The sequence below is a fragment of the Syngnathus leptorhynchus genome, unplaced genomic scaffold, assembly GCF_054491065.1.
Source record: "Syngnathus leptorhynchus isolate UIUO unplaced genomic scaffold, UIUO_Slep HiC_scaffold_65, whole genome shotgun sequence".
Taxonomy (NCBI): Eukaryota; Metazoa; Chordata; class Actinopteri; order Syngnathiformes; family Syngnathidae; genus Syngnathus; species Syngnathus leptorhynchus.
This window is the reverse complement of record NW_028232032.1, coordinates 350,757-367,500: the sequence shown is the minus strand read 5'-3', so window position 1 is coordinate 367,500 and position 16,744 is coordinate 350,757. Positions and strand designations below refer to the sequence as shown.

The window sequence follows — 16,744 nt, the reverse complement described above, 5'->3', positions numbered from 1 at the left end:
GCTCCATACCTCCATACCTCCAGAGCTCCATAGCACCAGAGCTCCATAGCTCCATAGCACCAGAGCTCCATAGCTCCATAGCACCAGAGCTCCATAGCTCCATAGCACCAGAGCTCCATAGCTCCATAGCTCCAGGGCTCCATAGCTCCATAGCTCCAGGGCTCCATAGCTCCAGGGCTCCAGGGCTCCATAGCTCCATACCTCCAGAGCTCCATAGCTCCATACTTCCAGAGCTCCATAGCTCCATAGCTCCATACTTCCATAGCTCCATAGCTCCATACTTCCATAGCACCAGAGCTCCATACCTCCAGAGCTCCATAGCTCCAGCCTGGGTGGCTGGTGGCTCCATAGCTCCATACTTCCATAGCTCCAGTCAGAGAGTTGGCGAAAATTGCACTAAGTGCGAAAGCCCATTCATTTACAACGGCGTGTCCGCCAGGCGGCGACATTTCCCCGTTACCGGTGGCTGCGCGGCGGGTGAGTGACAGAGCTTATCCGAGCGGCTGGAACTCTGCGCCGGCGTGGTCGAGCGTGAGGCCTCGGCCCTTTGGCTGCCTGGTACCTAAACACTTCCATTGATCCAGCCACGGAGGGTGCTGTCTGGTGGCTCCATACCTCCATAGCTCCATACCTCCAGAGCTCCAGAGCTCCATAGCACCAGAGCTCCATAGCTCCATAGCACCAGAGCTCCATAGCTCCATAGCACCAGAGCTCCATAGCTCCATAGCACCAGAGCTCCATACCTCCAGAGCTCCATACCTCCAGAGCTCCATAGCTCCATAGCACCAGAGCTCCATAGCTCCATAGCACCAGAGCTCCATACCTCCAGAGCTCCATACCTCCAGAGCTCCATACCTCCAGAGCTCCATAGCTCCATAGCACCAGAGCTCCATAGCTCCATAGCACCAGAGCTCCATACCTCCAGAGCTCCATACCTCCAGAGCTCCATAGCTCCATAGCACCAGAGCTCCATAGCTCCATAGCACCAGAGCTCCATACCTCCATAGCTCCATACCTCCAGAGCTCCATAGCTCCATAGCACCAGAGCTCCATACCTCCAGAGCTCCATACCTCCAGAGCTCCATAGCTCCATAGCACCAGAGCTCCATAGCTCCATACTTCCATAGCACCAGAGCTCCATACTTCCATAGCACCAGTCACAGAGTTGGCGAAAATTGCACTAAGTGCGAAAGTCCATTCATTTACAACGGCGTGTCCACAAGGCGGCGACATTTCCCCGTTACCGGTGGCTGCGCGGCGGGAGAGTGGCAGAGCTCATCCGAGCGGCTGGAACTCTGCGCCGGCGTGGTCGAGCGGCTGGCCTCGGTAGTTGAGGTACCAGGGGTGGGCCGGGGAGCTCCAGGCGGGTCTTGTGAGAGAGTGAAGCCGAGCGGCTGGAACTCTCGGCCGGCCTGGTCGAGCGGCTGGCCTCGGTAGTTGAGGTACCAGGGGCGGGCTGGGGAGCTCCAGGCGGGGCTTGTGAGAGAGTGAAGCCGAGCGGCTGGAACTCTGGGCCGGCGTGGTTGAGCCACGGAGGGTGCTGGCTGGTGGCTCCATAGCTCCATAGCTCCATAGCTCCATAGCTCCATACTTCCATAGCTCCATAGCTCCATACTTCCATAGCTCCAGACTTCCATAGCTCCATAGCTCCATACTTCCATAGCTCCATACATCCATAGCTCCATAGCTCCATACTTCCATAGCTCCATAGCTCCAGAGCTCCAGAGCTCCATAGCTCCATAGCTCCATAGCTCCAGAGCTCCAGAGCTCCATAGCTCCATAGCTCCATACTTCCATAGCTCCGGAGCTCCATGGCTCCATACTTCCATAGCTCCAGCCTGGCTGGCTGGTGGCTCCATAGCTCCATACATCCATAGCTCCATAGCTCCCTACTTCCATAGCTCCATAGCTCCAGAGCTCCATAGCTCCATAGCTCCATAGCTCCATAGCTCCATACTTCCATAGCCCCAGAGCTCCATAGCTCCATAGCTCCAGAGCTCCATACTTCCATAGCTCCATAGCTCCATAGCTCCAGAGCTCCATAGCTCCATACTTCCATAGCTCCATAGCTCCAGAGCTCCAGAGCTCCATAGCTCCAGGCACGGAGGGTGCTGGAGCTCCACACTTCCATAGGCAGGGAGGGTGCTGGAGCTCCACACTTCCATAGGCAGGGAGGGTGCTGGAGCTCCACACTTCCATAGGCAGGGAGGGTGCTGGAGCTCCACACTTCCATAGGCAGGGAGGGTGCTGGAGCTCCACACTTCCATAGGCAGGGAGGGTGCTGGAGCTCCACACTTCCATAGGCAGGGAGGGTGCTGGAGCTCCACACTTCCATAGGCAGGGAGGGTGCTGGAGCTCCACACTTCCATAGGCAGGGAGGGTGCTGGAGCTCCACACTTCCATAGGCAGGGAGGGTGCTGGAGCTCCACACTTCCATAGGCAGGGAGGGTGCTGGAGCTCCACACTTCCATAGGCAGGGAGGGTGCTGGAGCTCCACACTTCCATAGGCAGGGAGGGTGCTGGAGCTCCACACTTCCATAGGCACGGAGGGTGCTGGAGCTCCACACTTCCATAGGCAGGGAGGGTGCTGGAGCTCCACACTTCCATAGGCAGGGAGGGTGCTGGAGCTCCACACTTCCATAGGCAGGGAGGGTGCTGGAGCTCCACACTTCCATAGGCAGGGAGGGTGCTGGAGCTCCACACTTCCATAGGCAGGGAGGGTGCTGGAGCTCCACACTTCCATAGGCAGGGAGGGTGCTGGAGCTCCACACTTCCATAGGCAGGGAGGGTGCTGGAGCTCCACACTTCCATAGGCAGGGAGGGTGCTGGAGCTCCACACTTCCATAGGCACGGAGGGTGCTGGAGCTCCACACTTCCATAGGCAGGGAGGGTGCTGGAGCTCCACACTTCCATAGGCAGGGAGGGTGCTGGAGCTCCACACTTCCATAGGCACGGAGGGTGCTGGAGCTCCACACTTCCATAGGCACGGAGGGTGCTGGAGCTCCACACTTCCATAGGCAGGGAGGGTGCTGGAGCTCCACACTTCCATAGGCAGGGAGGGTGCTGGAGCTCCACACTTCCATAGGCAGGGAGGGTGCTGGAGCTCCACACTTCCATAGGCAGGGAGGGTGCTGGAGCTCCACACTTCCATAGGCAGGGAGGGTGCTGGAGCTCCACACTTCCATAGGCAGGGAGGGTGCTGGAGCTCCACACTTCCATAGGCAGGGAGGGTGCTGGAGCTCCACACTTCCATAGGCAGGGAGGGTGCTGGAGCTCCACACTTCCATAGGCACGGAGGGTGCTGGAGCTCCACACTTCCATAGGCAGGGAGGGTGCTGGAGCTCCACACTTCCATAGGCAGGGAGGGTGCTGGAGCTCCACACTTCCATAGGCACGGAGGGTGCTGGAGCTCCACACTTCCATAGGCACGGAGGGTGCTGGAGCTCCACACTTCCATAGCTCCAGCCACGGAGGGTGCTGGCACATCCACACTTCCAGCCACGGAGCATGCTGGCACTTCCACCTTGCTTGCTAAGTCGGCGTGATCTTGCCCAAAAAGTCCCTCCTCACCTCCAGCTGGAAGTGGAAAAAAATCCTCTACCTGCTTGGCCGAGGTTCTGGAAGCCAGCAGCTCGCAGAATGTTGCCAAAGTTTCACTGGAAGGAAAAGAAAAGAGAAGACCGAGTGCGCATTTCACCTACCGCCGAATGTCCACAAGAGGGAAGTGTCACTCCGTCGCAGAATCTGCGCCGACGCACTCGGCACCCTTCGAATTTATGGTGCCGGTGCGGGTGTTCTGGGTGCAAAAAGGCCGCCCAAGTGGTAGAAAAAAATCAGACTTCGTCTCTTAGGTCGAAATTAATGCCAAGTTTTGAAATGCGCTGGCAGGGGTGGACCAGGGCCCGTTAGAAGTGCTTAGCCGAGGTCCTGGAAGCCTAACCCGGCGTGATCTTGTGCAAAAAGCCGCTGCTGAGCTCCAGCTGGAAGTGGAAAAAGAACCGGGCTGGTTCAAAAAAAGAACCGGGCTGGATCAAAAAAGAACCGGGCGACCCGTTAAAATTGCTTAGCCGAGGTCCTGGAAGCCTAACACGGCGTGATCTTGTGCAAAAAGCCGCTCCCGAGCTCCAGCTGGAAGTGTAAAAAGAACCGGGCTGGATAAAAAAAAAGAACCGGGCTGGATAAAAAAAAGAACCGGGCGACCCGTTAAAATTGCTTAGCCGAGGTCCTGGAAGCCTAACCCGGCGTGATCTTGTGCAAAAAGCCGCTCCCGAGCTCCAGCTGGAAGTGTAAAAAGAACCGGGCTGGATAAAAAAAAGAACCGGGCTGGATCAAAAAAGAACCGGGCGACCCGTTAAAATTGCTTAGCCGAGGTCCTGGAAGCCTAACACGGCGTGATCTTGTGCAAAAAGCCGCTCCCAAGCTCCAGCTGGAAGTGTAAAAAGAACCGGGCTGGATAAAAAAAGAACCGGGCTGGATCAAAAAAAGAACCGGGCGACCCGTTAAAGTTGCTTAGCCGAGGTCCTGGAAGCCTAACACGGCGTGATCTTGTGCAAAAAGCCGCTCCCGAGCTCCAGCTGGAAGTGTAAAAAGAACCGGGCTGGATAAAAAAAAGAACCGGGCTGGATCAAAAAAGAACCGGGCGACCCGTTAAAATTGCTTAGCCGAGGTCCTGGAAGCCTAACCCGGCGTGATCTTGTGCAAAAAGCCGCTCCCGAGCTCCAGCTGGAAGTGTAAAAAGAACCGGGCTGGATCAAAAAAAGAACCGGGCTGGATCAAAAAAGACCCGGCGACCCGTTAAAATTGCTTAGCCGAGGTCCTGGAAGCCTAACCCGGCGTGATCTTGTGCAAAAAGCCGCTGCTGAGCTCCAGCTGGAAGTGGAAAAAGAACCGGGCTGGTTCAAAAAAAGAACCGGGCTGGATCAAAAAAGAACCGGGCGACCCGTTAAAATTGCTTAGCCGAGGTCCTGGAAGCCTAACACGGCGTGATCTTGTGCAAAAAGCCGCTCCCGAGCTCCAGCTGGAAGTGTAAAAAGAACCAGGCTGGATAAAAAAAAAGAACCGGGCTGGATCAAAAAAGAACCGGGCGACCCGTTAAAATTGCTTAGCCGAGGTCCTGGAAGCCTAACACGGCGTGATCTTGTGCAAAAAGCCGCTCCCGAGCTCCAGCTGGAAGTGTAAAAAGAACCGGGCTGGATAAAAAAAGAACCGGGCTGGATCAAAAAAGAACCGGGCGACCCGTTAAAATTGCTTAGCCGAGGTCCTGGAAGCCTAACACGGCGTGATCTTGTGCAAAAAGCCGCTCCCGAGCTCCAGCTGGAAGTGTAAAAAGAACCGGGCTGGATAAAAAAAGAACCGGGCTGGATCAAAAAAGAACCGGGCGGCCCGTTAAAATTGCTTAGCCGAGGTCCTGGAAGCCTAACACGGCGTGATCTTGTGCAAAAAGCCGCTCCCGAGCTCCAGCTGGAAGTGTAAAAAGAACCGGGCTGGATAAAAAAAAGAACCGGGCTGGATCAAAAAAGAACCGGGCGACCCGTTAAAATTGCTTAGCCGAGGTCCTGGAAGCCTAACACGGCGTGTTCTTGTGCAAAAAGCCGCTCCCGAGCTCCAGCTGGAAGTGTAAAAAGAACCGGGCTGGATAAAAAAAGAACCGGGCTGGATAAAAAAAAGAACCGGGCGACCCGTTAAAATTGCTTAGCCGAGGTCCTGGAAGCCTAACACGGCGTGATCTTGTGCAAAAAGCCGCTCCCGAGCTCCAGCTGGAAGTGTAAAAAGAACCGGGCTGGATAAAAAAAAGAACCGGGCTGGTTCAAAAAAGAACCGGGCGACCCGTTAAAATTGCTTAGCCGAGGTCCTGGAAGCCTAACACGGCGTGATCTTGTGCAAAAAGCCGCTCCCGAGCTCCAGCTGGAAGTGTAAAAAGAACCGGGCTGGATAAAAAAAAGAACCGGGCTGGTTCAAAAAAGAACCGGGCGACCCGTTAAAATTGCTTAGCCGAGGTCCTGGAAGCCTAACCCGGCGTGATCTTGCCCGAAAGTCGGCCTCTATACTTCCATTTTAGGTACCAGGCGCTCATAGTGTGTTGGTCCCACTAGTCAGTGTACTGGTCCCACTCGCTAGTGTACTGGTCCCCCTAGTCAGTGTACTCATCCAGTTACCCCCCGTTTTCCAAAACACAATCGGCACGTATAAGGGGGGGACTCCTGAGAGAGATGAGGTATATGCCAGCGCAACACCAATCCGCTCCGCGCTGGTTCCCATGTCGGCTACGGATGAATAAAACCAGCCTGTCCCCCCTGGAGCTCACGAGACACGGAATTTTTTCTAAGTGCCAACGGCTCTTCCGAGCAAACGTGTCCGCTCCGGCTGGTTCCCCCGTCGGCCTCGAATGACGAAAAATGCCGGTCTCCGCCCGGAGCTCATGACAAACGAAAAATTTTCTAAGTGCCAACGGCGCTTGCGAGCGAATGTGTCCGCTCGGCGCTGGTTCCCGGGTCGAACCCGGAAGACGAAAAACGCCGGTCCTCGCCCGGAGCTCATGACAAACGAAAAATTTTCTAAGTGCCAACGGCACTTGCGAGCGAATGTGTCCGCTCGGCGCTGGTTCCCGGGTCGAACCCGGAAGACGAAAAACGCCGGTCCTCGCCCGGAGCTCATGACAAACGAAAAATTTTCTAAGTGCCAACGGCACTTGCGAGCGAATGTGTCCGCTCGGCGCTGGTTCCCGGGTCGAACCCGGAAGACGAAAAACGCCGGTCCTCGCCCGGAGCTCATGACAAACGAAAAATTTTCTAAGTGCCAACGGCACTTGCGAGCGAATGTGTCCGCTCGGCGCTGGTTCCCGGGTCGAACCCGGAAGACGAAAAACGCCGGTCCTCGCCCGGAGCTCATGACAAACGAAAAATTTTCTAAGTGCCAACGGCACTTGCGAGCGAATGTGTCCGCTCGGCGCTGGTTCCCGGGTCGAACCCGGAAGACGAAAAACGCCGGTCCTCGCCCGGAGCTCATGACAAACGAAAAATTTTCTAAGTGCCAACGGCACTTGCGAGCGAATGTGTCCGCTCGGCGCTGGTTCCCGGGTCGAACCCGGAAGACGAAAAACGCCGGTCCTCGCCCGGAGCTCATGACAAACGAAAAATTTTCTAAGTGCCAACGGCACTTGCGAGCGAATGTGTCCGCTCGGCGCTGGTTCCCGGGTCGAACCCGGAAGACGAAAAACGCCGGTCCTCGCCCGGAGCTCATGACAAACGAAAAATTTTCTAAGTGCCAACGGCACTTGCGAGCGAATGTGTCCGCTCGGCGCTGGTTCCCGGGTCGAACCCGGAAGACGAAAAACGCCGGTCCTCGCCCGGAGCTCATGACAAACGAAAAATTTTCTAAGTGCCAACGGCACTTGCGAGCGAATGTGTCCGCTCGGCGCTGGTTCCCGGGTCGAACCCGGAAGACGAAAAACGCCGGTCCTCGCCCGGAGCTCATGACAAACGAAAAATTTTCTAAGTGCCAACGGCACTTGCGAGCGAATGTGTCCGCTCGGCGCTGGTTCCCGGGTCGAACCCGGAAGACGAAAAACGCCGGTCTCCGCCCGGAGCTCATGACAAACGAAAAATTTTCTAAGTGCCAACGGCACTTGCGAGCGAATGTGTCCGCTCGGCGCTGGTTCCCGGGTCGAACCCGGAAGACGAAAAACGCCGGTCCTCGCCCGGAGCTCATGACAAACGAAAAATTTTCTAAGTGCCAACGGCACTTGCGAGCGAATGTGTCCGCTCGGCGCTGGTTCCCGGGTCGAACCCGGAAGACGAAAAACGCCGGTCCTCGCCCGGAGCTCATGACAAACGAAAAATTTTCTAAGTGCCAACGGCACTTGCGAGCGAATGTGTCCGCTCGGCGCTGGTTCCCGGGTCGAACCCGGAAGACGAAAAACGCCGGTCCTCGCCCGGAGCTCATGACAAACGAAAAATTTTCTAAGTGCCAACGGCACTTGCGAGCGAATGTGTCCGCTCGGCGCTGGTTCCCGGGTCGAACCCGGAAGACGAAAAACGCCGGTCCTCGCCCGGAGCTCATGACAAACGAAAAATTTTCTAAGTGCCAACGGCACTTGCGAGCGAATGTGTCCGCTCGGCGCTGGTTCCCGGGTCGAACCCGGAAGACGAAAAACGCCGGTCTCCGCCCGGAGCTCATGACAAACGAAAAATTTTCTAAGTGCCAACGGCACTTGCGAGCGAATGTGTCCGCTCGGCGCTGGTTCCCGGGTCGTACCCGGAAGACGAAAAACGCCGGTCCTCGCCCGGAGCTCATGACAAACGAAAAATTTTCTAAGTGCCAACGGCACTTGCGAGCGAATGTGTCCGCTCGGCGCTGGTTCCCGGGTCGGACCCGGAAGACGAAAAACGCCGGTCCTCGCCTGGAGGTCCCAGCAAAATCGGCGAAAAAACGACTAAGTGTCAACTTTCGAAAAAACGGCTAAGTGTCGACTTTCGAAAAAACGGCTAAGTGTCAACTTTCGAAAAAACGGCTAAGTGTCAACTTTCGAAAAAACGACTAAGTGTCGCCTCTCTGAAAAAACGACTAAGTGCCCACGGCTCTGCGGGGCTTGTGAGTCCGCCCCGCGCCGGTTCGGCGGTCGGCCTCAAAAAGCGAAAAATCAGCCTCTCTCCCTGGAGCTCACCAAAAATTTGTCGAAATTTTTCTAAGTTCTCCTCGAGGTACCAGGGGGTGAGGTACCCGGGCTAAGATGCAGTACCTTTTTTGGTCTTCAGGTGCGCCAGAGTACAATGAAATGGTCCCAGTAGTCAGTGTACTCATCGACTTTCCCCCCGTTTTCCAAAGCACCTCCTTTACGAGTATGGAGGAGATGGTGCTGGTCTCTCCACGGCGTCGGACACGCCGTCCTCGACAGCACAAGGTCGGATAGAAGACCTGGAAAGCGCCGTGGCACGCGCTGGAGGTGGGCACTGTGGCGAAAAAACGACTAAGTGTCAACTTTCGAAAAAACGACTAAGTGTCAACTTTCGAAAAAACGGCTAAGTGTCAACTTTCGAAAAAACGACTAAGTGTCACCTCTCTGAAAAAATGGCAAAGTGTCGCCTCTCTGAAAATTTTCTAAGTGCCCACGGCTCTGCGGGCTCGTGCATCCGAGCCGCGCCGGTTCTGCAACCGGCCTAGAATGACGAAAAATAACGGTCTCCTCCTGGAGCTCACAGCCAATTGTGGCGAAAAAGTGGCAAAGTGCCCACGGCTCTGCGGGCTCGTGCATCCGAGCCGCGCCGGTTCTGCAGCCGGCCTAGAATGACGAAAAATAACGGTCTCCTCCTGGAGCTCACAGCCAACTTGGCAAAAAGTTTCTAAGTGCCCACGGCCCTGCCGAGCTTTGGCGTCCGCCCAGCGCCGGTTCCGCAGTCGGCCTCGAATGACGAAAAATAACGGTCTCCTCCTGGAGCTCACAGCCAACTTGGCAAAAAGTTTCTAAGTGCCCACGGCCCTGCCGAGCTTTGGCGTCCGCCCAGCGCCGGTTCCGCAGTCGGCCTCGAATGACGAAAAATAACGGTCTCCTCCTGGAGCTCACAGCCAACTTGGCAAAAAGTTTCTAAGTGCCCACGGCCCTGCCGAGCTTTGGCGTCCGCCCAGCGCCGGTTCCGCAGTCGGCCTCGAATGACGAAAAATAACGGTCTCCTCCTGGAGCTCACAGCCAACTTGGCAAAAAGTTTCTAAGTGCCCACGGCCCTGCCGAGCTTTGGCGTCCGCCCAGCGCCGGTTCCGCAGTCGGCCTCGAATGACGAAAAATAACGGTCTCCTCCTGGAGCTCACAGCCAACTTGGCAAAAAGTTTCTAAGTGCCCACGGCCCTGCCGAGCTTTGGCGTCCGCCCAGCGCCGGTTCCGCAGTCGGCCTCGAATGACGAAAAATAACGGTCTCTTCCTGGAGCTCACAGCCAACTTGGCAAAAAGTTTCTAAGTGCCCACGGCCCTGCCGAGCTTTGGCGTCCGCCCAGCGCCGGTTCCGCAGTCGGCCTCGAATGACGAAAAATAACGGTCTCCTCCTGGAGCTCACAGCCAACTTGGCAAAAAGTTTCTAAGTGCCCACGGCCCTGCCGAGCTTTGGCGTCCGCCCAGCGCCGGTTCCGCAGTCGGCCTCGAATGACGAAAAATAACGGTCTCCTCCTGGAGCTCACAGCCAACTTGGCAAAAAGTTTCTAAGTGCCCACGGCCCTGCCGAGCTTTGGCGTCCGCCCAGCGCCGGTTCCGCAGTCGGCCTCGAATGACGAAAAATAACGGTCTCTTCCTGGAGCTCACAGCCAACTTGGCAAAAAGTTTCTAAGTGCCCACGGCCCTGCCGAGCTTTGGCGTCCGCCCAGCGCCGGTTCCGCAGTCGGCCTCGAATGACGAAAAATAACGGTCTCCTCCTGGAGCTCACAGCCAACTTGGCAAAAAGTTTCTAAGTGTCACATCTCTGAAAAAACGACTAAGTGTCAACTTTCGAAAAAACGGCTAAGTGTCAACTTTCGAAAAAACGGCAAAGTGTCACATCTCTGAAAAAACGGCTAAGTGTCGACTTTCGAAAAAACGGCAAAGTGTCACATCTCTGAAAAAACGGCTAAGTGTCGACTTTCGAAAAAACGGCTAAGTGTCAACTTTCGAAAAAACGGCTAAGTGTCGCCTCTCTGAAAAAACGGCAAAGTGTCAACTTTCGAAAAAACGACAGAGTGTCGCCTCTCTGAAAAAACGACTAAGTGTCGACTCTGAGAAAATGGCAAAGTGCCCACGGCTCTGCGGGCTCGTGCATCCGACCCGCGCCGGTTCCCCAGCCGGCCTGAAATAAGGCAAAACCAGCCTCTCCGCCTGGAGCTCAGAGCCAACTTGGCGAATATTTTCTAAGTGCCCACGGCTCTGCGTGGCTACGGCGTCTGCCCAGCGCCGGTTCCTGGGTCGAACCCCGAGGACGAGGAATGCCGGTCTCCGCCTGGAGGTCCCAGCTTAATCGGCGAAAATTTTCTAAGTGCCCACGGCTCTGCCGGGCTCGTGCATCCGACCCGCGCCGGTTCCCCAGCCGGCCTGAAATAAGGCAAAACCAGGCTCTCCCCCTGGAGCTCAGAGCCAATTGTGGCGAAAAAACGACTAAGTGTCAACTTTCGAAAAAACGACTAAGTGTCAACTTTCCAAAAAAACGGCTAAGTGTCGACTTTCGAAAAAACGGCTAAGTGTCAACTTTCGAAAAAACGACTAAGTGTCGCCTCTGAAAAAACGACTAAGTGTCGCCTCTCTGAAAAAACGACTAAGTGCCCACGGCTCTGCGGGGCTTGTGAGTCCGCCCCGCGCCGGTTCGGCGGTCGGCCTCAAAAAGCGAAAAATCAGCCTCTCTCCCTGGAGCTCACCAAAAATTTGTCGAAATTTTTCTAAGTTCTCCTCGAGGTACCAGGGGGTGAGGTACCCGGGCTAAGGTGCAGTACCTTTTTTGGTCTTCAGGTGCGCCAGAGTACAATGAAATGGTCCCAGTAGTCAGTGTACTCATCGACTTTCCCCCCGTTTTCCAAAGCACCTCGTTTACGAGTATGGAGGAGATGGTGCTGGTCTCCCCACGGCGTCGGACACGCCGTCCTCGACAGCACAAGGTCGGATAGAAGACCTGAAAAGCGCCGTGGCACGCGCTGGAGGTGTCACTGTGGCGAAAAAGTGACTAAGTGTCAACTTTCGAAAAAACGGCTAAGTGTCAACTTTCGAAAAAACGGCTAAGTGTCAACTTTCGAAAAAACGACAAAGTGTCACCTCTCTGAAAAAACGGCAAAGTGTCACCTCTCTGAAAAAACGGCAAAGTGTCACCTCTCTGAAAAAACGACTAGTGTCAACTTTCGAAAAAACGACTAAGTGTCACCTCTCTGAAAAAATGGCAAAGTGTCAACTGCGAATGTGGTGGTGCATGGAAGGAAGTGGAGGACGGCCGCCTCCTTAAACACAGGCCGAAGAGGAGCGTCAGGGCCGGCTCCTTAAACACGGACCGAGTGTCGCCCTTAACACAGACCAAGCGGAGGACGGCCGCCTCCCTAAATACAGGCCGAACCGGAGCGCGAGGGCCGCTCCTTAAACACGGACCGAGTGTCGCCCTTAACACAGACCAAGGGGAGGACGGCCGCCTCCTTAAACACAGGCCGGAGAGGAGCGTCAGGGCCAGGCTCCTTAAACATGGACAGAGTGTCGCCCTTAACACAGACCAAGCGGAGGACGGCCGCCTCCCTAAATACAGGCCGAACCGGAGCGCGAGGGCCAGGCTCCTTAAACACGGACCGAGTGTCGCCCTTAACACAGACCAAGGGGAGGACGGCCGCCTCCTTAAACACAGGCCGGAGAGGAGCGTCAGGGCCAGGCTCCTTAAACACGGACCGAGTGTCGCCCTTAACACAGACCAAGCGGAGGACGGTCGCCTCCCTAAATACAGGCCGAACCGGAGCGCGAGGGCCAGGCTCCTTAAACACGGACCGAGTGTCGCCCTTAACACAGACCAAGGGGAGGACGGCCGCCTCCTTAAACACAGGCCGGAGAGGAGCGTCAGGGCCAGGCTCCTTAAACATGGACAGAGTGTCGCCCTTAACACAGACCAAGCGGAGGACGGCCGCCTCCCTAAATACAGGCCGAACCGGAGCGCGAGGGCCAGGCTCCTTAAACACGGACCGAGTGTCGCCCTTAACACAGACCAAGGGGAGGACGGCCGCCTCCTTAAACACAGGCCGAACCGGAGCGCGAGTGTCGCTCCTTAAACACGGACCGAGTGGAGGACGGCCGCCTCCTTAAACACAGGCCGAACAAAATGACACAAAGTGTCAACTGCAAATGTTGTCCATCCAAGGAAGGAGCGTGATGCCCGGCCGGCTCCTTAAACACAGGCCGAGAGTCGCCCCGGACGGTCCGCCTCGCGGCGCCCGCCCGCTCGGATAAAATGACACAAAGTGTCAACTGCGAATGTTGTCCATCCAAGGAAGGAGCGTGATGCCCGGCCGGCTCCTTAAACACAGGCCGAGAGTCGCCCCGGACGGTCCGCCTCGCGGCGCCCGTCTGCTCGGATAAAATGACACAAAGTGTCAACTACGAATGTTGTCCATCCAAGGAGGGAGCGTGATGCCCGGCCGGCTCCGAAAACACAGGCCGAGAGTCGCCCCGGACGGTCCGCCTCGCGGCGCCCGTCTGCTCGGATAAAATGACACAAAGTGTCAACTACGAATGTTGTCCATCCAAGGAGGGAGCGTGATGCCCGGCCGGCTCCGAAAACACAGGCCGAGAGTCGCCCCGGACGGTCCGCCTCGCGGCGCCCGTCTGCTCGGATAAAATGACACAAAGTGTCAACTGCGAATGTTGTCCATCCAAGGAAGGAGCGTGATGCCCGGCCGGCTCCTTAAACACAGGCCGAGAGTCGCCCCGGACGGTCCGCCTCGCGGCGCCCGCCCGCTCGGATAAAATGACACAAAGTGTCAACTACGAATGTTGTCCATCCAAGGAAGGAGCGTGATGCCCGGCCGGCTCCTTAAACACAGGCCGAGAGTCGCCCCGGACGGTCCGCCTCGCGGCGCCGGCCCGCTCGGATAAAATGACACAACGTGTCAACTACGAATGTTGTCCATCCAAGGAAGGAGCGTGATGCCCGGCCGGCTCCTTAAACACAGGCCGAGAGTCGCCCCGGACGGTCGCCTCGCGGCGCCCGTCTGCTCGGATAAAATGACACGAAGTGTCAACTACGAATGTTGTCCATCCAAGGAGGGAGCGTGAGGCCCGGCCGGCTCCGAAAACACAGGCCGAGAGTCGCCCCGGACGGTCCGCCTCTCGAGGCGCCCGTCCGCTCGGATAAAATGACACAAAGTGTCAACTGCGAATGTTGTCCATCCAAGGAAGGAGCGTGATGCCCGGCCGGCTCCTTAAACACAGGCCGAGAGTCGCCCCGGACGGTCCGCCTCGCGGCGCCCGTCTGCTCGGATAAAATGACACAAAGTGTCAACTGCGAATGTTGTCCATCCAAGGAAGGAGCGTGATGCCCGGCCGGCTCCTTAAACACAGGCCGAGAGTCGCCCCGGACGGTCCGCCTCGCGGCGCCCGCCCGCTCGAATAAAATGACACAAAGTGTCAACTACGAATGTTGTCCATCCAAGGAGGGAGCGTGAGGCCCGGCCGGCTCCGAAAACACAGGCCGAGAGTCGCCCCGGACGGTCCGCCTCTCGAGGCGCCCGCCCGCTCGGATAAAATGACACAAAGTGTCAACTACGAATGTTGTCCATCCAAGGAGTGAGCGTGATGCCCGGCCGGCTCCGAAAACACAGGCCGAGATTCGACCCCGGACGGGCCGTCTTCTCCCGGCGCCCGCCCGCGTACGCCCCCCATCCCCGGTCGCCCGTCTGCTCCCGGCGGGCCTCCGAGTACCCCCTCACCCAACTGACCGACTGGCACTCATGACCCGCCTTGGTAGGGCCCCCATCGGCCTCGGCTCGTCCGACGTCGGGTGGACGGTTCCTACCCACTGCGGGTCGCACTCTAGCGCCCCGGCCGCCGCGTGAGCGTGCGCTCCCCGCGCCGCCCCGCAGGCCCCGGCGCGACCGTACTGCGGCGAGACCGAGACGACCCGGTTTGGCATCCATCCCACCTAGCCACGATCCACGGAGGCCGAGCGAGCGGCTGAGTGTCGGGAGAGAATGGTAGGTGGCCCTTATGACAAAGTTTGATGGAGTAGTGATTTATGACCTTAATAAAAAAGTATTAAATATTTTTTTTTTTTTTTTTTTTTTTTTTTTTTAAAAAGAGTTATTGAGGTCATAGAGTTTATGGAGGTCATAGGGAGGTCATAGGTTATAGGGTTAGGTTGTTATTTATTTAAATGTTGAATTATGGGTTAGGGTTAGGGTTAGGGTTTGGTATGAATGTGTATCTGTGGGATGTGTGTGTGGTGTGTGTGTGGTTGAAAGTCAAAAATGTTATGAGCTGCTGCTTCCTCCCTCGTCCTGTAGGGGGTGTTTAAGTGTTTCATTCACTTTCATCCTGAGATAGGAGTGGTAAGGTGTGTAAGTTTATTTATCTCAGGATGAGTGTAAATCTTGTTTTGTTTTGTTTTTTGGATGGGGGTAAGTCTGAACATATGTGTTATATCATCTGTAAATCTTGTTTTGTTTATTTTTTGGTGGTGGGAATATGTCTGTAGATGTTTAGGGTCTTAAGATTGTTGGGAGTGTCTGACCTTCTCACCTTGCGCGGCTCTTTACGGCGTGTGTCTGTATCTGGGTTGTATGTGTGTGTATGTGGCTGAGTTAAATTATTTGATGGTGGGAATATGTCTGTACATGTTTTGGGTCTTAAGATTGTTGGGGGGTGTATGACCCTGCTTTATGACCTCGCCGCGTGTATCTGTGGGATGTGTGTGTGTGTGTGTGTGTGGATGTCTGTGTGGGCCCCATGCGTTTTATGAAACATATATATATTTTTGGTGCTATGTTTCAGTTTAAAAAAGCTTTTAATAATAGTATGAGGTGAAAAAAATGAATCTTACCTTCCGAGGGATGAAATTAGCTGGTCCTCAGTCCAATTTTGTGTATGGAGGAGAAAATGGAGTTTAAAAATGGGGTGGGGGTTAGGGTTAGGGGTCTTCAGGTCAGAATGTTCTTTAGGGCGGGAAAGTATCTGGATATATAGATGTGCAAGTGTTTAAACAGTCAGAAAAGGCCTTTACAAAGCTCAAACCACCTCAAGTCGGTCTCTACGCTCTGCGGATCTTTTAAAAGCAATGGTGAAAGGTAGGTTGTTTTTTTTTTCTCCTAAAAATAAACTATTCTGTTATAATGCGATTGTATTTATGACGTATGTTTTTTTTTGTACATAGATATTATCGTCTATGCGGACGTCCACAATGCTCGTGAGTTTTATTATGTGTTTACATTATTCTGTTATTTTCTCCATCAGAAATGTGATGTTATTGTTTTTCTCAACAAAAAAAGCGCGGTTAAATGATGACTTCAGTGGAGTCTACTTAACGCAGACGGATTACGGTGAATCACACATTCATTTATGTTAGTTAATATTAATACGTTGATCTTAAAATGTTTAACTTATGTATGTATGTTAGATCTGGTAGGTGCAGCGGAGCAAGACATCCAGAAAAACGGTCTGGGTGACACAGGTCGCGAAGGTTACAAAGAGCCTGCTTCAAACGTGTCGGATGTGTTGGGAGAATCGTCTGACGAGGGCTCAGCTCCGCATCTTTTAAGAGCATTTGAAGACCGACAGAATCGGCTCTTTGCTCAAAAAGCGGATGACGTGTCAGCGGGTCACGTGACGGACGCAGAGCTTGCGAATATTAAGTACGAGGAGTTGAACCAAACTCGCGAATCGTTAAAAGAAATTGAAGGTATGTCGAATTTTGTTTTATATGTATATATATATATATTATTTTTTCTATCATATATTTATGTTATAACATTGTTTCTTCTGTATACTTCAGGCGCTATTGACAGCCAACCACAGGCTGCTCAACCGAGGCGTCAGATGACTCGGAGTAGGAGGGGTCGAAGAAGGAGCAGGCTCACACACAACCCCCACCCATCCTTCCGTGTGAGAGAGAGGCGTCTGAAAGATTCAAGGTCTCATGCGTGTGACGGTGAATGTATTTACAGACAGCAACTTCGCTCTTGTCTCAAAGTAATACAGACATTGACATCTGCAATTGAAACATCGATAGTTTAAAATAAAAAGGCAATGTCTGACCCTAAACTCACGCCAACTGAGGCAGAC

General features: G+C 54.8%; 1 long non-coding RNA gene across 1 annotated transcript; it reads left to right on the top strand.

The window, feature by feature from the left end:
- The first annotated feature begins 15,591 nt into the window (after positions 1–15,591).
- Positions 15,592–16,744, top strand: LOC147038345 (uncharacterized). Its single transcript, XR_015063953.1, has 5 exons — positions 15,592–15,750; positions 15,837–15,869; positions 15,952–16,002; positions 16,080–16,361; positions 16,455–16,744. It is a non-coding gene; the product is annotated as an uncharacterized LOC147038345 (long non-coding RNA).